The sequence below is a fragment of the Hyperolius riggenbachi genome, chromosome 11 (assembly GCF_040937935.1).
Source record: "Hyperolius riggenbachi isolate aHypRig1 chromosome 11, aHypRig1.pri, whole genome shotgun sequence".
Classification (NCBI taxonomy): domain Eukaryota; kingdom Metazoa; phylum Chordata; class Amphibia; order Anura; family Hyperoliidae; genus Hyperolius; species Hyperolius riggenbachi.
The window spans coordinates 55,029,550-55,052,243 of NC_090656.1; the positions used below are offsets into that span (position 1 = coordinate 55,029,550).

Below are 22,694 nucleotides of genomic sequence, written 5' to 3' on the forward strand. Positions count from 1 at the left end.
TTTATAATTATGTAAACTATCACGCAGACTCGCGGGCTCCAACATGGCGGCACATAGGGTGAAAACAGGTGCGGTAAGTAAATGGTAGTCCTAGGGGGGAGGAGCCTGGCACACAAATAGCATGCTGAATCAGCAAACTCCATCCCCTGAATGAGTCATAGGGTATGACGACACTAGTAGGGAGGAGTTTAGCCGAGACAGCGTGAGGAACGGCGGCACGGAAGGAGAAGCCCACGTGGATGTGCGGGTCGGTGAATAAGCTGCAGAACGGGAGAGATCACGTGGTGGCAAGCCCGGGAGGCCGCGCAGGGTGGAACCCGCTGCAAAATTCTAAAAGCCCATAACAGCTGCAACCACGTGAGTGTAATTTTAAAAAAAGTTTTAAGAATTTTAACTATATCTGCGCAATGAGAGGCCTTTGCTTCACTTTTTGAGGTAACTTGGACAAGTCATAGTGACTGGAGCTTCGTATGTGATAAGTGCCTGGGAAGTGATTCATCTACATTGCGTGCAAGGGGAGTATCACAGGAGGCGAGGGGAGCCTATGTAATGCCCCAGAGGCTTGCAAGCTACTGTGATCGTAGCACTTGTAGTAGGTGAGTCACACTCCATAAGGGTGATTGCCTGTCTGGTGGAGGATTATTTATGAGGAAGCGCTGCTGACATTTTATTTGAACGTTATCTGGAAGTTACTCAATTCTTAACAGAAGCGCATGCCTGGAGAACTTTTGCACTAAGGTGCTATATTGCCCTTGGTCAGAGGACTACTATAGGAACTCTGCATATAGAGGGAGATTTAAGTTGGTTATTACATATTGTAATGGTGTGTGTGTGTGTGTGTGTGTGTGTGTGTGTGTGTGTGTGTGTGTGTGTGTGTGTGTGTGTGTGTGTGTGTGTGTGTGTGTGTGTGTGTGTGTGTGTGTGTGTGTGTGTGTGTGTGTGTGTGTGTGTGTGTGTGTGTGTGTGTGTGTGTGTGTGTGTGTGTGTGTGTGTGTGTGTGTGTGTGTGTGTGTGTGTGTGTGTGTGTGTGTGTGTGTGTGTGTGTGTGTGTGTGTGTGTGTGTGTGTGTGTGTGAGTGTGTGTGTGTGTGTGTGTGTGTGTGCTTATAGCATCTAGTGGAAGATATTGCACTGTATATATACATATACTATTACCGATAGATTGCGAGGACTGGTAAAGTCTTAGTAGAATTTTGCTGTAAGCCCTGTATTACATTACTATTAAAACACCTCCTTTATCTGCCATTTCCGTGAGCTGCCGCATCCAGCGAAATACACAACATAATCATTCTTGAATCTCCATAGGACTGTATTCCTTTACGAAAGAGACTGCGGTCATCAAACGTGGCGACCTGATGTGGTCATCGAACATGGCGGTTTGATGATTTGGTCATTAAACGTGGCAGCCTGATGATGTGGTCATTAACCACTTAATGACATGCTGACTTATAAAAACGTCCTGCTAGGGCCTCTTAATGGCAGTGCTGCTGCCACTATGTGGGTGCACGTGCGCGCTCTCGCACGTGCAGGTGAAAATAGTGGGGAAAAAAAACCACCAAAGAAAAAATACACCTTTATTTCCAAATGATATATTGTCACCATACTTTGTACTAGGAACATAATTAAAATCTTGTGATAACCATGGCAAATAGGCAGATAAAATGTGTGGGTTTTATGTACAGTAGCAGTGTTTATATTAAAACCATAGGGGATGAAATTGGAGAAAAAGTGAATTTTTTCATTTTTTCCTTCTATTTCCATTTAAAATGCATAGAAAATAAAGTAATTACTGAAAACAAATCTCAACCCCGAAAAGAAACAAGATATAGATCATTTCATTGTGATTAGTAGTGATTAAGCTATTGGCAAATGAAAGGGATGAGCACTGAAAGGTGAAAATCACTCTTGTTCGTTAGGGTAAAATCCGCCTTGGGGTGAAGTGGTTAAACGTGGCAGCCTGATGATGTGGTCATTTAACGTGGCAGCCTGATAATGTGGTCATCGAATGTGGCGACCTAATGATATGGTCATTAAACGTGGCAGCCTGATGATGTGTCATTGAACGTGGCAGCCTGATGATGTGGTCATTGAACGTGGCAGCCTGATGATGTAGTCATTGAACATGGCAACCTGATGATGTGGTCATTGAACGTGGCAACCTGAAGATGTGGTCATGGAACGTGGCGGCCTGACCCATAGGGGTTCGCTAACACATACAACTTAATTTGGAAATGAGTATTGGAAGCTTGAACAAAAAATCCTGAAAAAGGGAAATAACGTAATGAATAAAAAAAATTTTTTTAAATATTAATTTATAAATTATTTAGTCAGTGACCGTGTTTGCTTATTGTAAAATTTTTCCTCTCCCTGATTTACATTCTGAAATTTATCACAGCTGGCGACATCTTTAGAGCAGTTCAGTGAAATGTTTGTTTCTGAGAATACCGAAGCTAGTAAAAACAATGCCTGGGAGCATAGCTTAACAGCCTAGGCTAATCATCACTGGGAGGGCGGGGCTACATACCAGTATACAGCAATATATAGATATAGGAAGTGTTCCAGATGCTGAAACTTAGGGAACTACCATAAAAGTGGGTACCCTGAATGATTTACTGCACTCTACCGTGTTTCCTTAAAAATAAGACAGGGTCTTATATAAAATTTTTACTCCTAAACAAGCCTAAGGGCTTATTTTCAGGAGATGTTTTATTTTTCCATGAAAAATCTACCAGGACCAAAAAGCCCTCTCACTAAAATGCTATGCACAACAGAAGTCAGTACAGAAGGTATTTGGGATTATTTAGGTTTGAGTGAGCATATGATGTCTCCCACAATGCATCACCACATAATATGCAAACCATGGGCTTCATTCACAAAATGGTGCTAACTGTTAGCACAGCTGTTAGCACAGGGTTTTGTGCGTTTTAGCGTGAAAAAACGATTGTTGTGTGCATTCACGTTTGCGTGAATGCGACCGTTAACACGCGAAAAATTCTCATTATTGCGCAAACGCAAAGTTTTTACGCGTGAAAACCATTATCACGCGAACTTTCACGCGAAGCACTTTTCGTAGCATGCTAACAGTTAGCACCGTTTTGTGTATCAAGTCCCATCTCTTTGTTGTACCTGATAGTTAAACACACCTCCAGAATCGTTGGAATGTAATGAATCAATAACACAATATTTTAAAAATGATGATTGCTGCGATGCTACAATAAATACTACTGAGCTATAATACATCGTGTGGTACAGGTCCTTTGAAGATATTGGACTATTGTGACCCCTAGGTACTGGAGTATGGACCTCGGCACACCAAACTTTTTACTATTTGGTGGGTGCTCGTGGAGTCTTGTTTTCACAATATTTTAAATGTGTAGGGTCTTTATCATGTTTGTCAGCAAAGTGCTTGGATACTGAGCGTCCCCCAAAACCTTTCCCTATCAGGTAAACGTGCTCACCTAACCTTTCTTTGAAGGCCCTAGTGGTCCTACCCACATATTTCAGGCCACAAGGGCACTCCAAAAGGTACACAGCAAAAAAACTGTCACCGGTAAAGACATGTTTATTCGGGTAGGGAGGATCTGTGGTGTTATTCCCTGAGAAAGTGGAGGGTTTTTTTGGGCACAAATCTACATGCCGTACACCATTTACATTTCACTCATGTATAGAAACCCTTAATGGGTAATATCTGAATAGGAGTGGTCCCAGGAGAGTCAATATGGCTAGCAACCAACCAATCACGCAGATTAGGTGCTTTCCTGAACACAACTTCAGGATTGTCCTCAAGCACTGGACCAATCACTGGATCACCCTACAGGAGGTGCCAATGTCTGCGTAGGACCTTCTTTATGTCCCTGTGTTGAACATTATATTGGGTAAAAAATTTAATAGCATTCTTATCATGATTACTAATTTTTGGTCTCCCATTAGTGAGTTTATTCTCCTCTCCGATCTGATCCCTAGTAGATTTGAGTTCAATTGGATCATACCCCTTCGCTGTAAATTTAGAGATAAGGAGATCACTTTGACTTTGAGTAACATAGTCACCAGGTAATGTACAGTTCCTATGTACCAGTGTAAACTGACTTCTGGGTACACTCTTTAGCCAAGGTAAATAATGACAGCTAGTGGTAAGAACAAAACTGTTACGATCCATTTCTTTGAAGTGGGTCACAGTATCAGCTGTGGAAATCGTTCCCTATTAATAAAACACTCCTCCCAAATGGCTAAATACAGATTAGCTAGGCTGGGAGCAAATAGCCCCCATAGCCACATCCACCCTTTGAAGGTAGAAAAGGCCATCAAACCAAAAATAATTATGACTCATTCCAAATTGTAGACAGTCCACTATAAAAGAAATTTGAGCAGCATTAAAAGAATTACATCTATTTAGGTGTGTTTGAACTGCATCAATACTAGCCTTCTTGTCACAAGTCTGAACGGAGAAACAGGGTTTGACCACAGTTTGCAGTATACAGACACTGGAACCAGGGAATAAGGTGCAAAAATAATGATTCATTGCAAATGCAATAATGCAAGCATACATACAAGCGAAATGCAAATATCATACAAGCATATGCACAGCACACAATATATATAAATAACCCGGGAAGCAGTGACAAATATATATAACACCTGACTATCTAACTAAGTGCACAATAATATATACAGGAAATATATACACAATCGCAGTACCAAAGGGATCAAGCACCTCCAAACTATCCGCCCACCCACCTGGTCGATGGCAGCGAAACCTACGCAAGCTCAACCCTAGCGTCCTTGCTGACCTTCTCCATGCCCTCTCCTTTACTCTCCCCACCCTAACCTGTCCTAATCTTGCTGCAGCTCAGTATCGCCAAACTCTCTCATCAGCCCTAAAGAAAGCTGCTCCACCAATATTTCGCCGCAACCGACCCCAGTCCTCACTACCCTGTTCAACCTCTCCCTATCCACAGGCACCTTCCCCTCAGACTTCAAGCAGGCCACTGTACTACCTTTGCTTAAGAAACCTTCCCTCGACCCCTCGCTACCCTCCAAGTAGCGTCCTATCTCCCTCCTCCCCTTTGCCTCAAAACTCCTTGAGCGTCTGGTTCACAAACGCCTGACCCAGTTCCTCAAGGCCAACTCACTGCTAGACCCGCTGCAATCTGGATTTCGGCCTGCCCACTCAACCGAAACTGCTCTCACCAAAGTGGTCAATGACCTTGCCTTAGCTAAAGCTGAAGGTAAATACTACATTCTCCTCCTCCTTGACCTTTCAGCAGCGTTTGACACAGTAGATCATCCCCTACTCCTCCAGACCCTCCAGTCCATGGGCATTTACGATCTTGCCCTGTCCTGGCTTTCATCCTACCTCTCCAACCGCTCCTTCACGACCGCCTCGTCCACCCCCAACCACCTCTCGGTGGGAGTCCCCCAAGCAGGGCCGGGCCGAGGCATAGGCTGGAGAGGCTCCAGCCTCAGGGTGCAGTGTAGGAGGGGGCGCAGAATTCATTCAGCTGTCATTCCTAATTGTGTTTGAAGCAGAAAGAAATAAAAGGGGATACATGGCAGTGACTGCAAGCCATATAACTAGATATTAAGGTGTTGGGGAGGTTGTGGGCCCTGTGGCACCTCTTAGTCTAATAGCAATCCATGTGTGATGGCTGGGGTGGCAGGGATGGAGGGGCGCACTTTGGTGTCTCAGCCTTGGGTGCTGGAGGACCTTGTCCCGGCTCTACCCCCAAGGTTCAGTCCTTGGCCCCCTACTGTCCACCCTATACACATCCTCCATTGGCAAGGTTATCTCCTCCATGGGTTTTACTATCATCTGTATGCAGATGACACCCAGATCTACCTCCACACCTCTGACATATCCACCACTACCATGGTCAAGGTCACCTCCTGTCTATCAGCCATCTCCTCCTGGATGTCCGCTAGGTTCCTGAAATTAAACCTAGACAAAACGGAATTTATGATCTTCCCACCCCGGACATCCATAAACCTCCCAGATGTGCATGTCACTGTTAACCACACTACCATTCACCCTACCTCTCAAGCCCGCTGTCTGGGTGTCACCCTGGACTCCGCACTCTCCTTCACTCCCCACATCCAAAACCTCACAAAGTCCTGCAACTTCCACCTTCATAACATCTGTAAGATTCGCCCTTTCCTGACCTCTGCCACCACCAAACTCCTCATCCATACCCTCATAATTTCCCGCCTTGACTACTGCAATGCCCTGCTGTCTGGTCTCCCTATGACCCGAACAGCCCCACTGCAGTCCATCATGAATGCGGCAGCCAGAATTATCCACTGCTCCCATTGCTCCAGCATGGCAGATCCCCTCCTTGAATCCCTCCACTGGCTTCCTATCCAGTCCAGAATCAGATTCAAGATACTGTGTCTGGCCTACAAATCTGTCCACAAAACCTGTCCAACCTACATTTCCGATATTACTCAGAGGTACACACCTAGCCGCTCACTCTACTCTTCCAATGAACTTCGCCTAACCGCCCCCCCGCATCACCCAGTTTCATGCACGCTTTCAGGATTTCTCAAGAGCTGCATAGACACTATGGAACTCCCTACCTCCACCCATTAGGGCAGCAACCTCCTTCAACATCTTCAAGAAAGCCCTCAACACTCACCTTTTCACTCTGGCCTACTACCCCTCACAAGTGCTCTAAACCCACAGCTGAACTCTGGTCCCCTACCTTCCGTGTCCTTACCTCTCCCTCTAGATTGTAAGCCTTTGGGCAGAGTCCTCCTCCTTTTGTGTCCTACCTGATCATGCACCTCCATTACTGAGAACCCATGCTATGCATCTGAGTGAACCTAACTTGCCTAATCTCCATGCTCCCCTCCAATGACTAAGGTCCCCCCGAAATATCATAAACGTTATATAGCCATATATGAGCAAAAAATATATAAATCGAGCCTGAGACCAAAGTATCAATTGAAACAATCTTTTATTCATAGCCAGCTCAAAACTTAATAAAAACAATTAAAAACATGCCGCCAATCAGGGTCAAGGCCCCTAAATAATATTAATCACAAACAGAGTCACATGTCAAGATATTAAATAATTTGGCTGCCTACCCGGGGAGTCATGTGGTACAAATATATAGCGATGCCTCAATCGTAAAAAACAAAATAATTAATCATCATCTAGAGACAATCGCCCCACATATAACCCCAGGGAAGAAACCTCCAACACTAGTGAAAAATATCATGTACATAAAAAATCTCCATCAATTCTGTCGCTATAATAAAGTGCTGTCGCTATATGATTATCACCATTCTGTGCTAATATTGCCCTCAACAATAAAAATATACAAAAAAAAGGAGACAAAACATTCAAAAATTCATAACATCAATAAGGTCCTGTAGACCCTTGTGATAGAAATATCGTGCAAAAAGCAATGAGGTAGATGATTGAATAGAAGGTGCATTAGTGTAAAGGTAGATAGCAAGGGAAGGCAAATAGATAAGATGGCGACAAAAACGCCAATGAGGATGAAAAAGTGATCTAGGTGGCGGCAAAATAGGAGGAGAAAGACATGAAGACTCACCACATAATGGAAGTATAAAGACCCCGACTGGCTGCAACAGCGCTGCCCGCGCTGTCCCACTAGTTCCGCCGAAGCTGCCAAGGGACGACTTACTAGGGAGCTGGCGCAGTTTAAATATCCCTCTCTACACCCCTACACACCCAGACGCGGCCGCGTCATTGGCTCAACCCCACGTGCCGTCAGATGACGTCAGCACGTACGGCCGGCCATGCGTCAAATGGAACGCATAGACGGTGACTGATACGCATGAGAATCTGCATGCAGGCAACTATGACGTATAAATATCCGCATTATCGCCATCTAGTGGGCAAATCCCAGAATACATAGAAAATCAAACAAGGATTAGATATAACAGATAAAGTCAGTATTCAGCCGCCATCTAGTGGAAGGAGAGGGAAACAGCAAGTGCAGATAAAATTGAATAAAGAGACCTCAAAAGAGCCAATCATCCCAGGCCCACACAGATCATCAGAGCACATCAATTACAATAACAACACTATCATTTATAATTATTCCAATATACAATTCTTAATCTAAAGTCATAATAATAATATACAGTTTGGAGCAGTTTTAAACAGGAAGATCTCTACATATAGAGGACCCAAAGGGTATATCTCAACATATTCATGAAAAATACACAATGTTTCAAATCCAAGCGCATGAATCATATTCACCCCAAAGGGGCCCAGCTTCTCTATCCCAATTCCAGAGCATAAGTCCAAGTCATCCTGAATCAGAAAAACAAAAACAACATATGTATGTGTAAATACACATCCATTTCAACAAACAAAGGGGGGATATATAAAAATTCTCCCCATTTATTTCCTTATTATCCAAAGAAGACAACTCCATCAAACTTATAAAGGAGTAGAGGCAAGACCAGTCCCCCTACCTAGGACTGTGGACAAAGCTACGGCCTTCATCTACTCACAAAATGTTGGCCAAAGGACAGATCTAAAAAAGCCCTTATATACAAAGATGTAACAAAAAACCACCCACACGTGTGAACACACAACACAGAATAGTCCGACCTCCTCACCTTAAGGTCATAGAAACATGTTAAAAAACAACAAATAGGACAAGGCCACGTCAGATTTCTAGATAGGAACACCCAAACAAAGGTGAATTACTATGCATGCACCTATTTGATTATTGTGGTAAGTAACAACCCAAGTTGAAGTCCTCATTGAGGCCATTGGGAACCCGCGTACCCAGTTTGTGTATCCAGCGTAGCTCCCATTGTAACAACCTGGTGATGTAATTTCCACCTCTGATACTTAGTTGTAACCTCTGAAGTCCATAGACCCTCCAATTATCTATTTTGCTCAATGGACAGATCAGAGAGTGTGCTGCTATAGTTGTTAGGGCTTTGTTGTCTTGGTAGTCTCTATATGCCAGTTTTAGATTCGAGCGATGCTTTTGGACTCTAAACTTAAGAGGATTTTTCGTCTGCCCAACGTATCTTTTAGAGCATCCGCATTCAAGAAGATAGATTACCCATGGTGTCTGGCAATTAATAAAGTCATAAAGAGCAATTCGAGAATTATCTGTGTAGTTAACAATGTTCTTCGTAGACGGCATCAATGAGCAAATCGAACAGTTCCCACAGGGATAGCTACCTTTAATACTCAGAGATCTTTGCGGATGGGAATAATGACTATGACAAAGCTTATCTTTTAAAGTAGGCGCCCTCTTGGCCGTTATTGATGGTTTTACCGTGATAAATTTCTTTAGTATTGGATCACTCTGTAGGATCCTCCAATGGTTTTTGAGCACTCCATAGATCTGATTCCAACCATCATTATATGTCGCAATCAGTCTCACTACATTGTCCCCTTTTGTGCGATTTCCTCCCGTCCGCAACAATCGCTCTCTAGGGGTAAACCTGGCTCTTCGCCATGCTTTTCTTATACATTTATTAGGATAGCCCCTGTTTCTAAATCTTTCTGCTAATTTTTCTGCTTCCTGTTCAAACTCCTCATTGGTGGTACAGTTACGCCTAACTCTCAAGAATTGCCCAGTTGGTATTCCTCGTTTTGTCGCCATAGTATGGAAGGAAGAATAATGCAGGAGGCTGTTGACTGCTGTGGCCTTCCGAAATTGAGTAGTGTTTAGCTGTCCCTCGGACCCCTTGAAAATTTTAATGTCCAAAAAGGAGACTTCATTCTGAGAAAAATCAAAAGTGAGAAAAATGTTGAGGTCATTATCATTCAAAGCTACCATGAACTCTCGTAGCAAATCATGGTAGCTTTGAATGATAATGACCTCAACATTTTTCTCACTTTTGATTTTTCTCAGAATGAAGTCTCCTTTTTGGACATTAAAATTTTCAAGGGGTCCGAGGGACAGCTAAACACTACTCTATTTCGGAAGGCCACAGCAGTCAACAGCCTCCTGCATTATTCTTCCTTCCATACTATGGCGACAAAACGAGGAATACCAACTGGGCAATTCTTGAGAGTTAGGCGTAACTGTACCACCAATGAGGAGTTTGAACAGGAAGCAGAAAAATTTGCAGAAAGATTTAGAAACAGGGGCTATCCTAATAAATGTATAAGAAAAGCATGGCGAAGAGCCAGGTTTACCCCTAGAGAGCGATTGTTGCGGACGGGAGGAAATCGCACAAAAGGGGACAATGTAGTGAGACTGATTGCGACATATAATGATGGTTGGAATCAGATCTATGGAGTGCTCAAAAACCATTGGAGGATCCTACAGAGTGATCCAATACTAAAGAAATTTATCACGGTAAAACCATCAATAACGGCCAAGAGGGCGCCTACTTTAAAAGATAAGCTTTGTCATAGTCATTATTCCTATCCGCAAAGATCTCTGAGTATTAAAGGTAGCTATCCCTGTGGGAACTGTTCGATTTGCTCATTGATGCCGTCTACGAAGAACATTGTCAACTACACAGATAATTCTCGAATTGCTCTTTATGACTTTATTAATTGCCAGACACCATGGGTAATCTATCTTCTTGAATGCGGATGCTCTAAAAGATACGTTGGGCAGACGAAAAATCCTCTTAAGTTTAGAGTCCAAAAGCATCGCTCGAATCTAAAACTGGCATATAGAGACTACCAAGACAACAAAGCCCTAACAACTATAGCAGCACACTCTCTGATCTGTCCATTGAGCAAAATAGATAATTGGAGGGTCTATGGACTTCAGAGGTTACAACTAAGTATCAGAGGTGGAAATTACATCACCAGGTTGTTACAATGGGAGCTACGCTGGATACACAAACTGGGTACGCGGGTTCCCAATGGCCTCAATGAGGACTTCAACTTGGGTTGTTACTTACCACAATAATCAAATAGGTGCATGCATAGTAATTCACCTTTGTTTGGGTGTTCCTATCTAGAAATCTGACGTGGCCTTGTCCTATTTGTTGTTTTTTAACATGTTTCTATGACCTTAAGGTGAGGAGGTCGGACTATTCTGTGTTGTGTGTTCACACGTGTGGGTGGTTTTTTGTTACATCTTTGTATATAAGGGCTTTTTTAGATCTGTCCTTTGGCCAACATTTTGTGAGTAGATGAAGGCCGTAGCTTTGTCCACAGTCCTAGGTAGGGGGACTGGTCTTGCCTCTACTCCTTTATAAGTTTGATGGAGTTGTCTTCTTTGGATAATAAGGAAATAAATGGGGAGAATTTTTATATATCCCCCCTTTGTTTGTTGAAATGGATGTGTATTTACACATACATATGTTGTTTTTGTTTTTCTGATTCAGGATGACTTGGACTTATGCTCTGGAATTGGGATAGAGAAGCTGGGCCCCTTTGGGGTGAATATGATTCATGCGCTTGGATTTGAAACATTGTGTATTTTTCATGAATATGTTGAGATATACCCTTTGGGTCCTCTATATGTAGAGATCTTCCTGTTTAAAACTGCTCCAAACTGTATATTATTATTATGACTTTAGATTAAGAATTGTATATTGGAATAATTATAAATGATAGTGTTGTTATTGTAATTGATGTGCTCTGATGATCTGTGTGGGCCTGGGATGATTGGCTCTTTTGAGGTCTCTTTATTCAATTTTATCTGCACTTGCTGTTTCCCTCTCCTTCCACTAGATGGCGGCTGAATACTGACTTTATCTGTTATATCTAATCCTTGTTTGATTTTCTATGTATTCTGGGATTTGCCCACTAGATGGCGATAATGCGGATATTTATATGTCATAGTTGCCTGCATGCAGATTCTCATGCGTATCAGTCACCGTCTATGCGTTCCATTTGACGCATGGCCGGCCGTACGTGCTGACGTCATCTGACGGCACGTGGGGTTGAGCCAATGACGCGGCCGCGTCTGGGTGTGTAGGGGTGTAGAGAGGGATATTTAAACTGCGCCAGCTCCCTAGTAAGTCGTCCCTTGGCAGCTTCGGCGGAACTAGTGGGACAGCGCGGGCAGCGCTGTTGCAGCCAGTCGGGGTCTTTATACTTCCATTATGTGGTGAGTCTTCATGTCTTTCTCCTCCTATTTTGCCGCCACCTAGATCACTTTTTCATCCTCATTGGCGTTTTTGTCGCCATCTTATCTATTTGCCTTCCCTTGCTATCTACCTTTACACTAATGCACCTTCTATTCAATCATCTACCTCATTGCTTTTTGCACGATATTTCTATCACAAGGGTCTACAGGACCTTATTGATGTTATGAATTTTTGAATGTTTTGTCTCCTTTTTTTTGTATATTTTTATTGTTGAGGGCAATATTAGCACAGAATGGTGATAATCATATAGCGACAGCACTTTATTATAGCGACAGAATTGATGGAGATTTTTTATGTACATGATATTTTTCACTAGTGTTGGAGGTTGCTTCCCTGGGGTTATATGTGGGGCGATTGTCTCTAGATGATGATTAATTATTTTGTTTTTTACGATTGAGGCATCGCTATATATTTGTACCACATGACTCCCCGGGTAGGCAGCCAAATTATTTAATATCTTGACATGTGACTCTGTTTGTGATTAATATTATTTAGGGGCCTTGACCCTGATTGGCGGCATGTTTTTAATTGTTTTTATTAAGTTTTGAGCTGGCTATGAATAAAAGATTGTTTCAATTGATACTTTGGTCTCAGGCTCGATTTATATATTTTTTGCTCATATATGGCTATATAACGTTTATGATATTTGAGGGGGACCTTTTTTCCCTTTTTTTTGTTTGTCAATTAGTAGTTTGGAGGTCGAGGACCTCTTTCCCCCTGCATTTAATGAATCCTATTTAGGTAATTAGGGTAATTATTGTTGCCTGAACATGTTTGCTCGATTTTGATGTTAACAACCCCTCCAATGACTAAGCATTATCTTGTACTCATACTGTGCTGCAGGATCTGGTCTTTCTTGTATTCAGGTATTGTCATTTTGCTGTATGTCACCCCTAAATATTGTATGTATCCCTATGTATTGTCCAGCACTGCGTAATATGTTGGCGCTTTATAAATACAATAAATATCAGAGTCAAACAGGAGAGCAAGGTCAGTACCAGGTAATCAGATAAGTACAGTACCAGGGATAAAGCAAAATGCAAGGTCTCAGGCAGAAATAACCGGGTTCAGCAACAGGAAGACATAAACAGATATCATGGCAAGGATCAGGAACCAGGATGTCCAGAAACTCCGACCTAGGAGCTCAAAGTTCTGGCAATTAGCAGGGGGGAAGAGGCAGTCCGTAAATAGCCCATGTGATAGCAAACACAGGATGCAGCTGGTGGTGAAAGTTACATTACCATTAACAGGCCCCCTGCTGGTGGATGGTGGAGTTTCAGGACAAGGCAAAGTCCTCAGAGCCATCTGCTGGTGGAATAAAAGAAGTCCATGACAGTCCTGCTCCATGTTGCCACCAGCAGGCAGAAAGCGGCAATACAAGGTTCCTGACAGTTCTGCTCAATCACAGTATACAGGGAAGATATGTCAGCCGCCATCATAACCCATTCACCATTCGAAGTAAGGGACCCCAAGATCTCCAAGAGGTGACCGGAATCTTTTAAATATGAGGGCTTATATTTTAAGCATCCTCCGAAAAAGCATGCTAGGGCTTTGTAATGCCTGGCAGATCTGTTTTCTTTCAGCCACTATACCCCAATCTAGCGCCGTAGCTCTGAGCCCGGCCTACGGTCTTCACCTATAAACAAGCCCCCGCTTGAACATGGCACTGAATATGTCTCCTGACTTCGGTTGCCCCCAGGTTTTAACGTTCAAGGTATAGCAGCTGAGGCAGGGAAAACCAGAGTACCACCGGAGCAAGCAAGACTATACAACTGGGTGACATTAGGTAATGGAGCGGAATGCTCTTGTGGAGGAGATCACACCAGGTGCAATGAACAAGGGAGTAAGATTGCTCAGAGCGACCAAAGCTCTGAGCTTCCGGTAACCAGCACAATGAACAAGACTCAATGGTTGCTCAGTGTGACCGCAGCACTGAGCATCTGATGTCCACCATACTGAACAACAAGGACAGACAACAGACAGACAGACGGAATGTTTGCCAATCTAATCGCTGCCCCAGCTATAGCAAACATCCGCACGGACAAGTAGTAGCGTAACTAATAGACACCGCAGCCTATAGTTACGTCCACAGGAACAGGACAAGCAAGAATCCTACCAGTCACCAACGTGGTGAAGGCAGTCTCCAGGCTATCAGGATGGGAAAGACTTCACTGTATCCTGCGGGTGCAGTGAACGTCCAAGCAGGCAAAGCAAGGTAATGCAATACAATATTTAAACTTCACACAAGGAACCGAGCAATCAACTAAGGCAAAGCTGAACGCTATGATGGTCAAGGTGTGGGAAGAGGAGCAGGCTTTTCTATGGACACCAGCAAATGAGAGCAGACATGCAAATTCCCACACAGCTGAATGGTAATCACGCAATCCTGTGTTAGACTGATTAAAGGCTGCAAGCTGACTGTGAATGGAAAGGACTCTCATTACAAATGCATACCAAATTATGCAACAACATTCATGTAAGAAATCCATAGCTGTCTGGCTGCAGATCAACTGCAGCAAGCCATAGGTGGATTCATGATAACATCCTGAGCTGCTCTGAATTGCAGAGTGATTGCAGATGGCAATGAGACTTATTGCGAATGCAATCAAAACTAAGCAACCAAATGCAAGCAGAGAAATCAAAACTGCTCGGTTGCAGCTCCACTGCAACCAACAGGACATGCTACAGGAGGGATCCTTATAGGCTTATTATAACCTTTGTATTGAAGACAGATCCTTCTGTCATGCTGCCCCTACACTTTGGAACTCCTTGCCACACCCAATCAGGATATCTCCATCCCTGGAATCTTATGTGCAAACTGAATAGCCAGCTGTTTAGTCTGGTATATCTGGCATTTATGAACACCTATTTCCTCTGTAACATAGTCCTCCGTGCAGCATGTATTGAAATCTATGTGCTTTGAGTCCTATGGGAGAAAAGTGCTTTACAAATGATATTGTGTTAATGTTATTGTGTATTGTATTGAATTGTATTTTTGTAGTAGGTCTTACTTTTAGGGGGAAGCAGATGTCACTACAGTGCCTCTTGAACAAGCTGTGATTTATATAAAAGAAAAAATTACGTTAAATCTCTTATCTGCCTCTGTAGTTTGTCGTATGAGAAATGGAAAAGACAAATAATGTGACATTCAAAATCAGTTCATTAACTTCAGATTCATTTTCTCACAGCCAGCTCTCATTCCCCTTATTACACACTGACATTTACAAGTTAGGTGACATATTAAGAAGGATAAAGATTATCCAGAGCAATTCCTTATATGCTCTTTAGTGTTTTTACAGTTTCTTTTTCATGTATTGTGTTCTGTGGTGAAAAGAAACATTTTTTTTCTATATTTATTTTTTCTTATTCAGTAAATAACTAATACAAAGAGTTTGTCATACTGTCTGCAGGTGGTAAATTGAACTCAAAATGTTACACTCAGATTGTGCTATAATTTTCAAATCTTCCGCCCACTACTGGCATGAAGTAGCAGACAGATGGGCAGGATGTTGGTGGAGCGAGATCAGCAGGTGGCCGAGTCTAGACTTTCCACCACCTGAAGCGGACAGTATTCCCCCTCCCCCCCCCCCCAGCAAGATGTGCAGCCAGTATCGGTTTCCTCCTGATCCTCCTCCCCTCCTTTATGTGATTCCGATTTTCCCTGGATGCTGTCAAAACAAAAAAAGCAACATGCAGTTCCAATTAAAAATCGGAATCTGATGTAACATCCCATCAAAATCTCAAATTGGAATCGCATGTAATGTGCAAGAGGCCTAAGAAGTGCAGCCACTGTGACAGAGTCACCATTTGCTAGAAAGTAAGCGCTCAAAGGCTTCATTCACCCTGGAGTGTTTTACTAGCGATTTCAGCCTGTCTGTAAATCACCAGCGCTTGATACAGCTCTATAGCAATGCAAATGGGATGATTTTGACATCTGGGAGATTGCAATATAAATGAGAGACATACAAGTATATGACCATACCCCCCAACCGTCCCGTTTTCGTCGGGATTCTCCCGATTTGGGGGGGCCCTCCCGCTATCCCGGGCCCCCCCTCTTGAATCCCGACGGCTGGCAGAGAATAGAGGCGGAAAAACTGATCGAGGCTCCAGGGATGCGGGAGCCCGGCTTCAATACTTCCTCCCTCCCTCCCTCTCTGAATGCCCCCTAATGTATGTCCGTGTGCCCCCCTCTCCTCCCCTCCCTATAGGCAGAGTGAGCGCAGCGGAGCGGGCAGTCGGGTCCTCTTACTGATGCACGCATACTGTCTCTGGTATTGGACCTCCATGTGCTTCCTGTTTACTATGACGTCACAGGAAGCACATGGAAGTCCGATGCCAGAGACAGTATGCGTGCATCAGCGGTAAGAGGACCCGACTGCCCGCTCCGCTGCGCTCACTCTGCCTATAGGGAGGGGAGGAGAGGGGGCACACGGACATACATTTGGGGGCATTCACAGAGGGAGGGAGGGAGGAAGTATTGAAGCCGGGCTCCCGCATCCCTCATTACCGCGGCTGGAGCCTCGATCAGTTTTTCCGCCTCCATTCTCTGCACAGGCGCCCCCCCCCCCACCTAAAAGTGGCACCCTCCTCCCCACCCACGGTGACGGGCATTCTCCCCCCCTCCACTGACAACCCCCCTAATTAATGTTAATCACATAAGGGGACACTGGGGGCACATTAGGAGGGAGGGAGGGAGAAGCTTAATATCGTCCATGCGGCATCCATGCCGCATACGCATCCCCGGGCTGGTGCCTCGATCGGGTTTTCTTTCCCCCCCCCTCGGCCACCCTCACCACCCTCCTCCCACTGGCACCCTCCCTTTCGGGAGTAATTAATTAAAATTTTTTAATAAAAAATAAATTAAAAAAAATAAAATAAATTAGTGGGCGTGACTAGGGGTTGGGGGCGTGGCCAGGGGTGTGGCCTAAGTGTCCCGCTTTCGACACTTAAAATGTTGGGAGGTATGTATGACATCTACTTTTGAATCCACGGGATACCAGCCAACAGTGTATTTGTGCCTGTAAGCTGAGAATACGCTACTTCTGAAGAAGTGAATTATACAACAGTCTTATTCATGAAACACGTTGAGACATTAAGTATATCTCGGCCATTGTATATCTATTGCTGTCTGAGTGCATACAGACACTCTGATCCCAGTGTGACCCCACTTTAGTTTATATAGTGGGGGTCACTACTTGGGAGTGAATTCCGTTCAAAAGTCCCCCATACAGGGGAGCAATCAAAAAATTGTATGAGGAATTATTATTATTGTATGTAACACTGATTACTGTGAAGGCTATATCAGCTTGTGTCTGTTCTAGCTATATGCACAGTTTCTTAAAGGGGAACTGAAGAGAGAGGTATATGGAGGCTGTCATGTTTATTTCCTTTTACTCAATACCAGTTGCCTGGCAGCCATGCTGGTCTATTTCTCTGCAGTAGTATCTGATTAAAACCAGAAACAAGCATGCAGCTAGTCTTGTCAGATCAGACTTATAAGTCTGAACCACTGAAACACCTGGTCTGCTGCATGCTTGTTCAGGGGCTATGGCTAATAGTATTAGAGGCAAAGGATCAGCAGGGCTGCCAGGCAACTGGTATTGTCTAAAAGGAAATAAACATGACAGCCTCCATATACCTCTCTCTTCAGTTCCCCTTTAAATATGTTTTATGTGTTTATAATAAAATATTTCTTAATTATTAGATGAGCTGACTCGAAACTTGTTTCTATATCTCTGAATACATTAAGAGGCTGGTTGTCCCCAAAAGCCCTATTTGCTCATATCAAGATTAGCATCTAATGAGGGCTAAAAGGGACATACCCAGGGTCGGGCCGAGGCATAGGCTGGAGAGGCTCCAGCCTCAGGGCGCAGTGTAGGAGGGGGCACACAATTCATTCAGCTGTCATTCCTAATTGTGTTTGAAGCAGAAAGAAATAAGAAAAGGAGATACATGGAAGTGACTACAAGCCAGATAACTAGAGATTAAGGTGTTGGGGGCCCTGGGGTGCCTCTTAGTTTAAGAGAAATCAGTGTGTGATGGCTGGGGTGGAGGGATGGAGGGGCGCACTTTGGAGTCTCAGCCTTGGGTGCTGGAGGACCTTGTCCCGGCTCTGGCATACCTACAGTATATGTAACTTCATTGGATAATATTATTCACCAGGATCTATTGGTCAATTTTACTTAGGGGATTTGAATCCGTACATTTAAAAGGTGGACAAGCAGCAGGTTTTTTTGTGGGCTGCAGAGGAAAGTAGTGAGACACAGCAAAGAGAAAAAAGAGAGCGAGACAGAAGACAAGCAGTATGACTCTAGAGTACTTTTAGATATTAAATTCCTTAGTACTAAACCAAGCCATCTCCCCTTTTCATCATCAGCAGGAAATGACATCTGCACAGATAAAAGAAGTGTTTCATGGGAAAAAGTATGATGCATTGTAGATAAAAGCTTCAGCAAATCTCTCTGCATTGTGAACACACCTGTGTTTTACAATTGATTCTGAAGCGATCCTATACTTATTATGGAATTGCTAATCAATCTGAATAGCTCCAAAAATGCTGCATGGATTGCATCTGTAATTTTCAGAAATTGCAAATCACTACGGTGTGAACAATGCCATTGGTTTTAATTGCCATAATGTGTTTTCAAGCGTTAGCGATTTGCAGACAAGCTGAAATTGCTAGAAAAACGCCCCTGTGTGAATGAGATCAAAGACTTTCCCAGAGTGCTATGTGTTAAGAAGAGTTTCCCTTTAAAGGGGAACTGAAGAGAGAGGTATATGGAGGCTGCCATGTTTATTTCCTTTTAAGCAATACGTTGCCTGGCAGCCCTGCTGATCCTCTGCCTCTAATACTATTAGCCAGAGCCCCTGAACAAGCATGCAGCAGATCAGGTGTTTCAGACTTTAAAGTCAGATCTGACAAGACTAGCTGCATGCTTGTTTCTGGTGTTATTCAGATACTACTGCAGAGAAAAAGACCAGCAGGGCTGCCAGGCAACTGGTATTGATTAAAAGGAAATAAATATGGCTGCCTACGTATACCTCTTACTTCAGTTCCCCTTTAAAGGGACTCTTACTGAAGAGGGAAGCCTCTGGGTCCTATAAAGCCTTCCCATTCCTCTTACAGTCCCCTCGTTCCACCGCTGGCTCCCCCCATTAGCAGTCTATGACCGATGGGTTGGAGACTGCACTGCGGGAGACTTTGGAAGTCTTCAGGAGCCTGAGTGTTCCTGAAGATGGGCCTCTCTGTACTGCTCATGCGTGAGCTTGCTATCTTGTGCACTAGCGCCTGCGCAGTACAGAGCCACCCGTCTTTGGGAGCACTCAGGCTCTTGAAGAATTCCGAAGCTTCCCACAGTCGGAGATTTGAACAGAGCAGCCTGCAGTAGAACGAGGGCACCAGTAGAAGAACATGAAGGCTCTATAGGACTCAGAGCCTTCCCTCTCCTTGGGTAGGTATCTGTTTTTTTTGTTTTTTTCCCTAACAAAATCGCTCCAGACTCACTTTAAAGGGGAACTGAAGAGAGAGGTATACAGAGGCTGTCATGTTTATTTCCTTTTAAGCAATACCAGTTGCCTGGCAGCCCTGCTGATCCTCTGCCTCTAATACTATTAGCCATAGCCCCTGAACAAGCATGCAGCAGATCAGGTGGTTCAGACTTATAAGTCTGATCTGACGAGATTAGCTGCATGCTTGTTTCTGGTTTTAATCAGATACTACTGCAGAGAAATAGACCAGCAGGGCTGCCAGGCAACTGGTATTGATTAAAAGGAAATAAACATGACAGCCTCCATATACCTCTCTCTTCAGTTCCCCTTTAAGGGAGTTTCCAGATTTCATCCTTTTTAATGCTCTGCCAGGCCTTTTCTGCTGCAGCTTTCAGTTGCTGTTTTTGTGGGCCTTTTTGTCTGAAGTTTAGTCTTCAACAAGTGAAATGCATGCTCAATTGGGTTAAGATCAGGTGACTGACTAGGTCATTCAAGATTTTTCCACTTTGCTTTAATAATCTCCTGGGTTGCTTTGGGTGTATATTTTGGGTCATTGTCCATCTGTATCATGAAAGGCCTTCTAATCAGGTTGTCTGCATTTAGCTAGATTTAAGAAGACAGTATGTCTCTGAACACCTCAGAATTAATTTGGCTGCTTCTGTCCTGTGTCACATCATCAATAAACACTAGGGTCCCAGTGCCACTGGCAGCCATGCATGCCCGATCCATCACACTACCTCCATCGGGTTTTACAGTTGATGGGGTATGCTTTGGATAATGAGCACCTTCTCCATACACCTACTTGCCATTATTCTGGTAGAGGTTGATTTTGGTTTCATCTGTCCAAATAATGTTTTTCCAGAACTGTGCAAGTCCAGTCTAGTCTTTCTATATTACTACAGAATATTAAGGCTTATGAGTGGCTTGCACCTTGCAGTGCACCCTCTGTATTTACTTTTATGCAATCTTCTCTTTATAGTAGACTTTGATATCCATACGTCTAGCCCCTGGAGAGTGTTATTCACTTTGTTTGGCTGTTGTGAAGGGGTTTCTCTTCACCATGGAAATTATTCTGCTAACATCCACCACTGTTGTTTCCGTGGACGTCCAAGATCATTTTGCGTTGCTTAGTTCACCAGCGCTTGCTTTCTTTCTTAAGATGTACCAAACTGTAGATTTTGCCACTCATAATATTGTAGCAATTTCTATGTTTTGTTTTGTTTTTTCTGTTTTCTCAGGTTAAGGATGGCATCTTTCGCCTGCATGGAGAGCTCTTTTGACCGCATATTGTCTGGCACCACGCTTCAAATCAACTCCAGACCTTTTATCTGCTTAATTGATAATGACATAACAATGGACTTGCCCGCATCTGCCCATAAAATAGCTGTTGAGTTAATTGTCCAATTACTTTTGAGCCCCTGAAATGAAGGGATTGTGTTAAAAAATGCTTTTGTTGTCTCACATTTTTTTTCAATTGTTTTGTTTGTTCACCCCACTGAATTAAAACTGAAAGCCAGAACTTCAACTGCATCCGAGTTGTTTCATTTAATATTCATTGTGGTAATGTACAGAACCAAAATTAGAAAAAAAAAGTTGTCTCTGTCCAAATATTTATGGAGCTAACTGTCAATGTTCTGTGTCTAGTCTCTCGGGACAACATTGTATGCCCCCCCCCACCTCCCTTAGGGCCTGAGCCCACTGACGCAGTTGTGTCCGCCTTTCAGCTATACATCAATGTTACAGATGCTCAGAAGCGGACACAACTGTGTCAGTGGGCTCAGGCCCTTAGTAAGAAGTAGAGACAGAAAAGACCATGGTAAGCATCTACTAGCAAATATCACAAATGTTTATTGAATCAAATTGCAGTCAAGCCTTAGTAAGAAGTGCCTGTCTTTTTCTCTCCCCCCATTTCAATAGCAGAGCTTGCAGTGGAGCTGTAGTACCTTGTCCAGCTTCGTCTCCTCTCTTTGTGACATCAGGGGCCTAAGGAGAGGTGTTAGCCTTCCTGTTTTGATGCTAAAATAAAGTTCATTATTTTAACCTTCTACTGCTCCTTGGCTGAGTTACAGATTCACAGCTGTTGTTTTACAGAGAGGTGTTGTTGCTTCATAGGCTGCAGTGAAGGTAGAGGAGGAGGCCCAGTGCTGGACTAGGTATATGTGTTTTGCTGTGCTCTCTGCTATTCATTGTTACCTGTGCCACACCCTAGATTTTGCTGCTTTAAAGTACAGTACTAAATACCATGTCCATGTCCAGGCTGCCCATGGCTGGGTGCCAGCTGCCAGCCATGACCATTAGCTCACGTCCAGCTTGGCCCTAGCTGGGCTGCTTTGGGAGTCGAACCCACAACCTCATGCTTGGTAGGCAGAAGGGGTACCCCTGCACAAGGGAGGGAGCATTCAGAAGGCTGAGGAGGCATTTTGGAGAAGAAGAAAAGATACCACATAAAGTTTTGATTCTAGCTTTGGGATCTTCTGATTATTTTTTCAAGGTAATGGTGGTGAACTCACTAGATATAGAGGCTGTCAAGTGTGTCCCTTCACATCACCGCATGTGTTCAATCAAACAGCAAGAGAACTGTGTGTATAAATATATACTATAAATTCAGGTGCCACAAACAGATAAAGCGTCACACACACAAAAACACATAAAAAAGGAGACCTTGTAATAGATTTAATCAATGTTTGGAATACATAAATTGTCCAGTATAAATTTTCAGTTCACTATAATTAAAAGGATGCACTTTATTGAAGAAACTCATTGGCAAAACAAACAATTAAACCTGCAGGTAGTACAGATTGGCACTGTAAATATGGACTGGTTATCACACATCTATCTTACTTCTGTACAGAGCCTCACACAAAAGAAACACACACTTCCTGTTATAACATGGAGAGGGGGTTAATAATAAAGGAAGGTTTGTTTGGAATGTGAAATCTACCCCACCTGTGTGTTCAGAATGTAAAAAATAACAGAATACTAGGATGTATTAGTACATGAGGCACTGTAGTCAGGGCCGGTTCTAGACTTTTTGCAGCCTGAGGTAAACTTGTGAGGTATCCCCCCCTCGATTTGGAATGATTATACAGCACCCCAAAATGTTCACCCTCAGTATAGGTGTATAGGTAGCCAGTATAGGTAGCTAGTATA

At 43.5% G+C, this 22,694-nt stretch overlaps 1 long non-coding RNA gene across 2 annotated transcripts in view; it reads left to right on the forward strand.

Annotated features, from left to right (window-relative positions):
* The window catches only part of LOC137538287 (uncharacterized), a 71,401-nt gene extending 50,348 nt beyond the window's left edge, over positions 1 to 21,053 (forward strand). For both annotated transcript variants that reach the window (XR_011024735.1, XR_011024734.1), the window contains exon 4: positions 20,783 to 21,053. This is a non-coding gene — a long non-coding RNA (uncharacterized lncRNA). The remainder of the gene's footprint in view (positions 1 to 20,782) is intronic.
* The last annotated feature ends 1,641 nt before the right edge of the window (positions 21,054 to 22,694 follow it).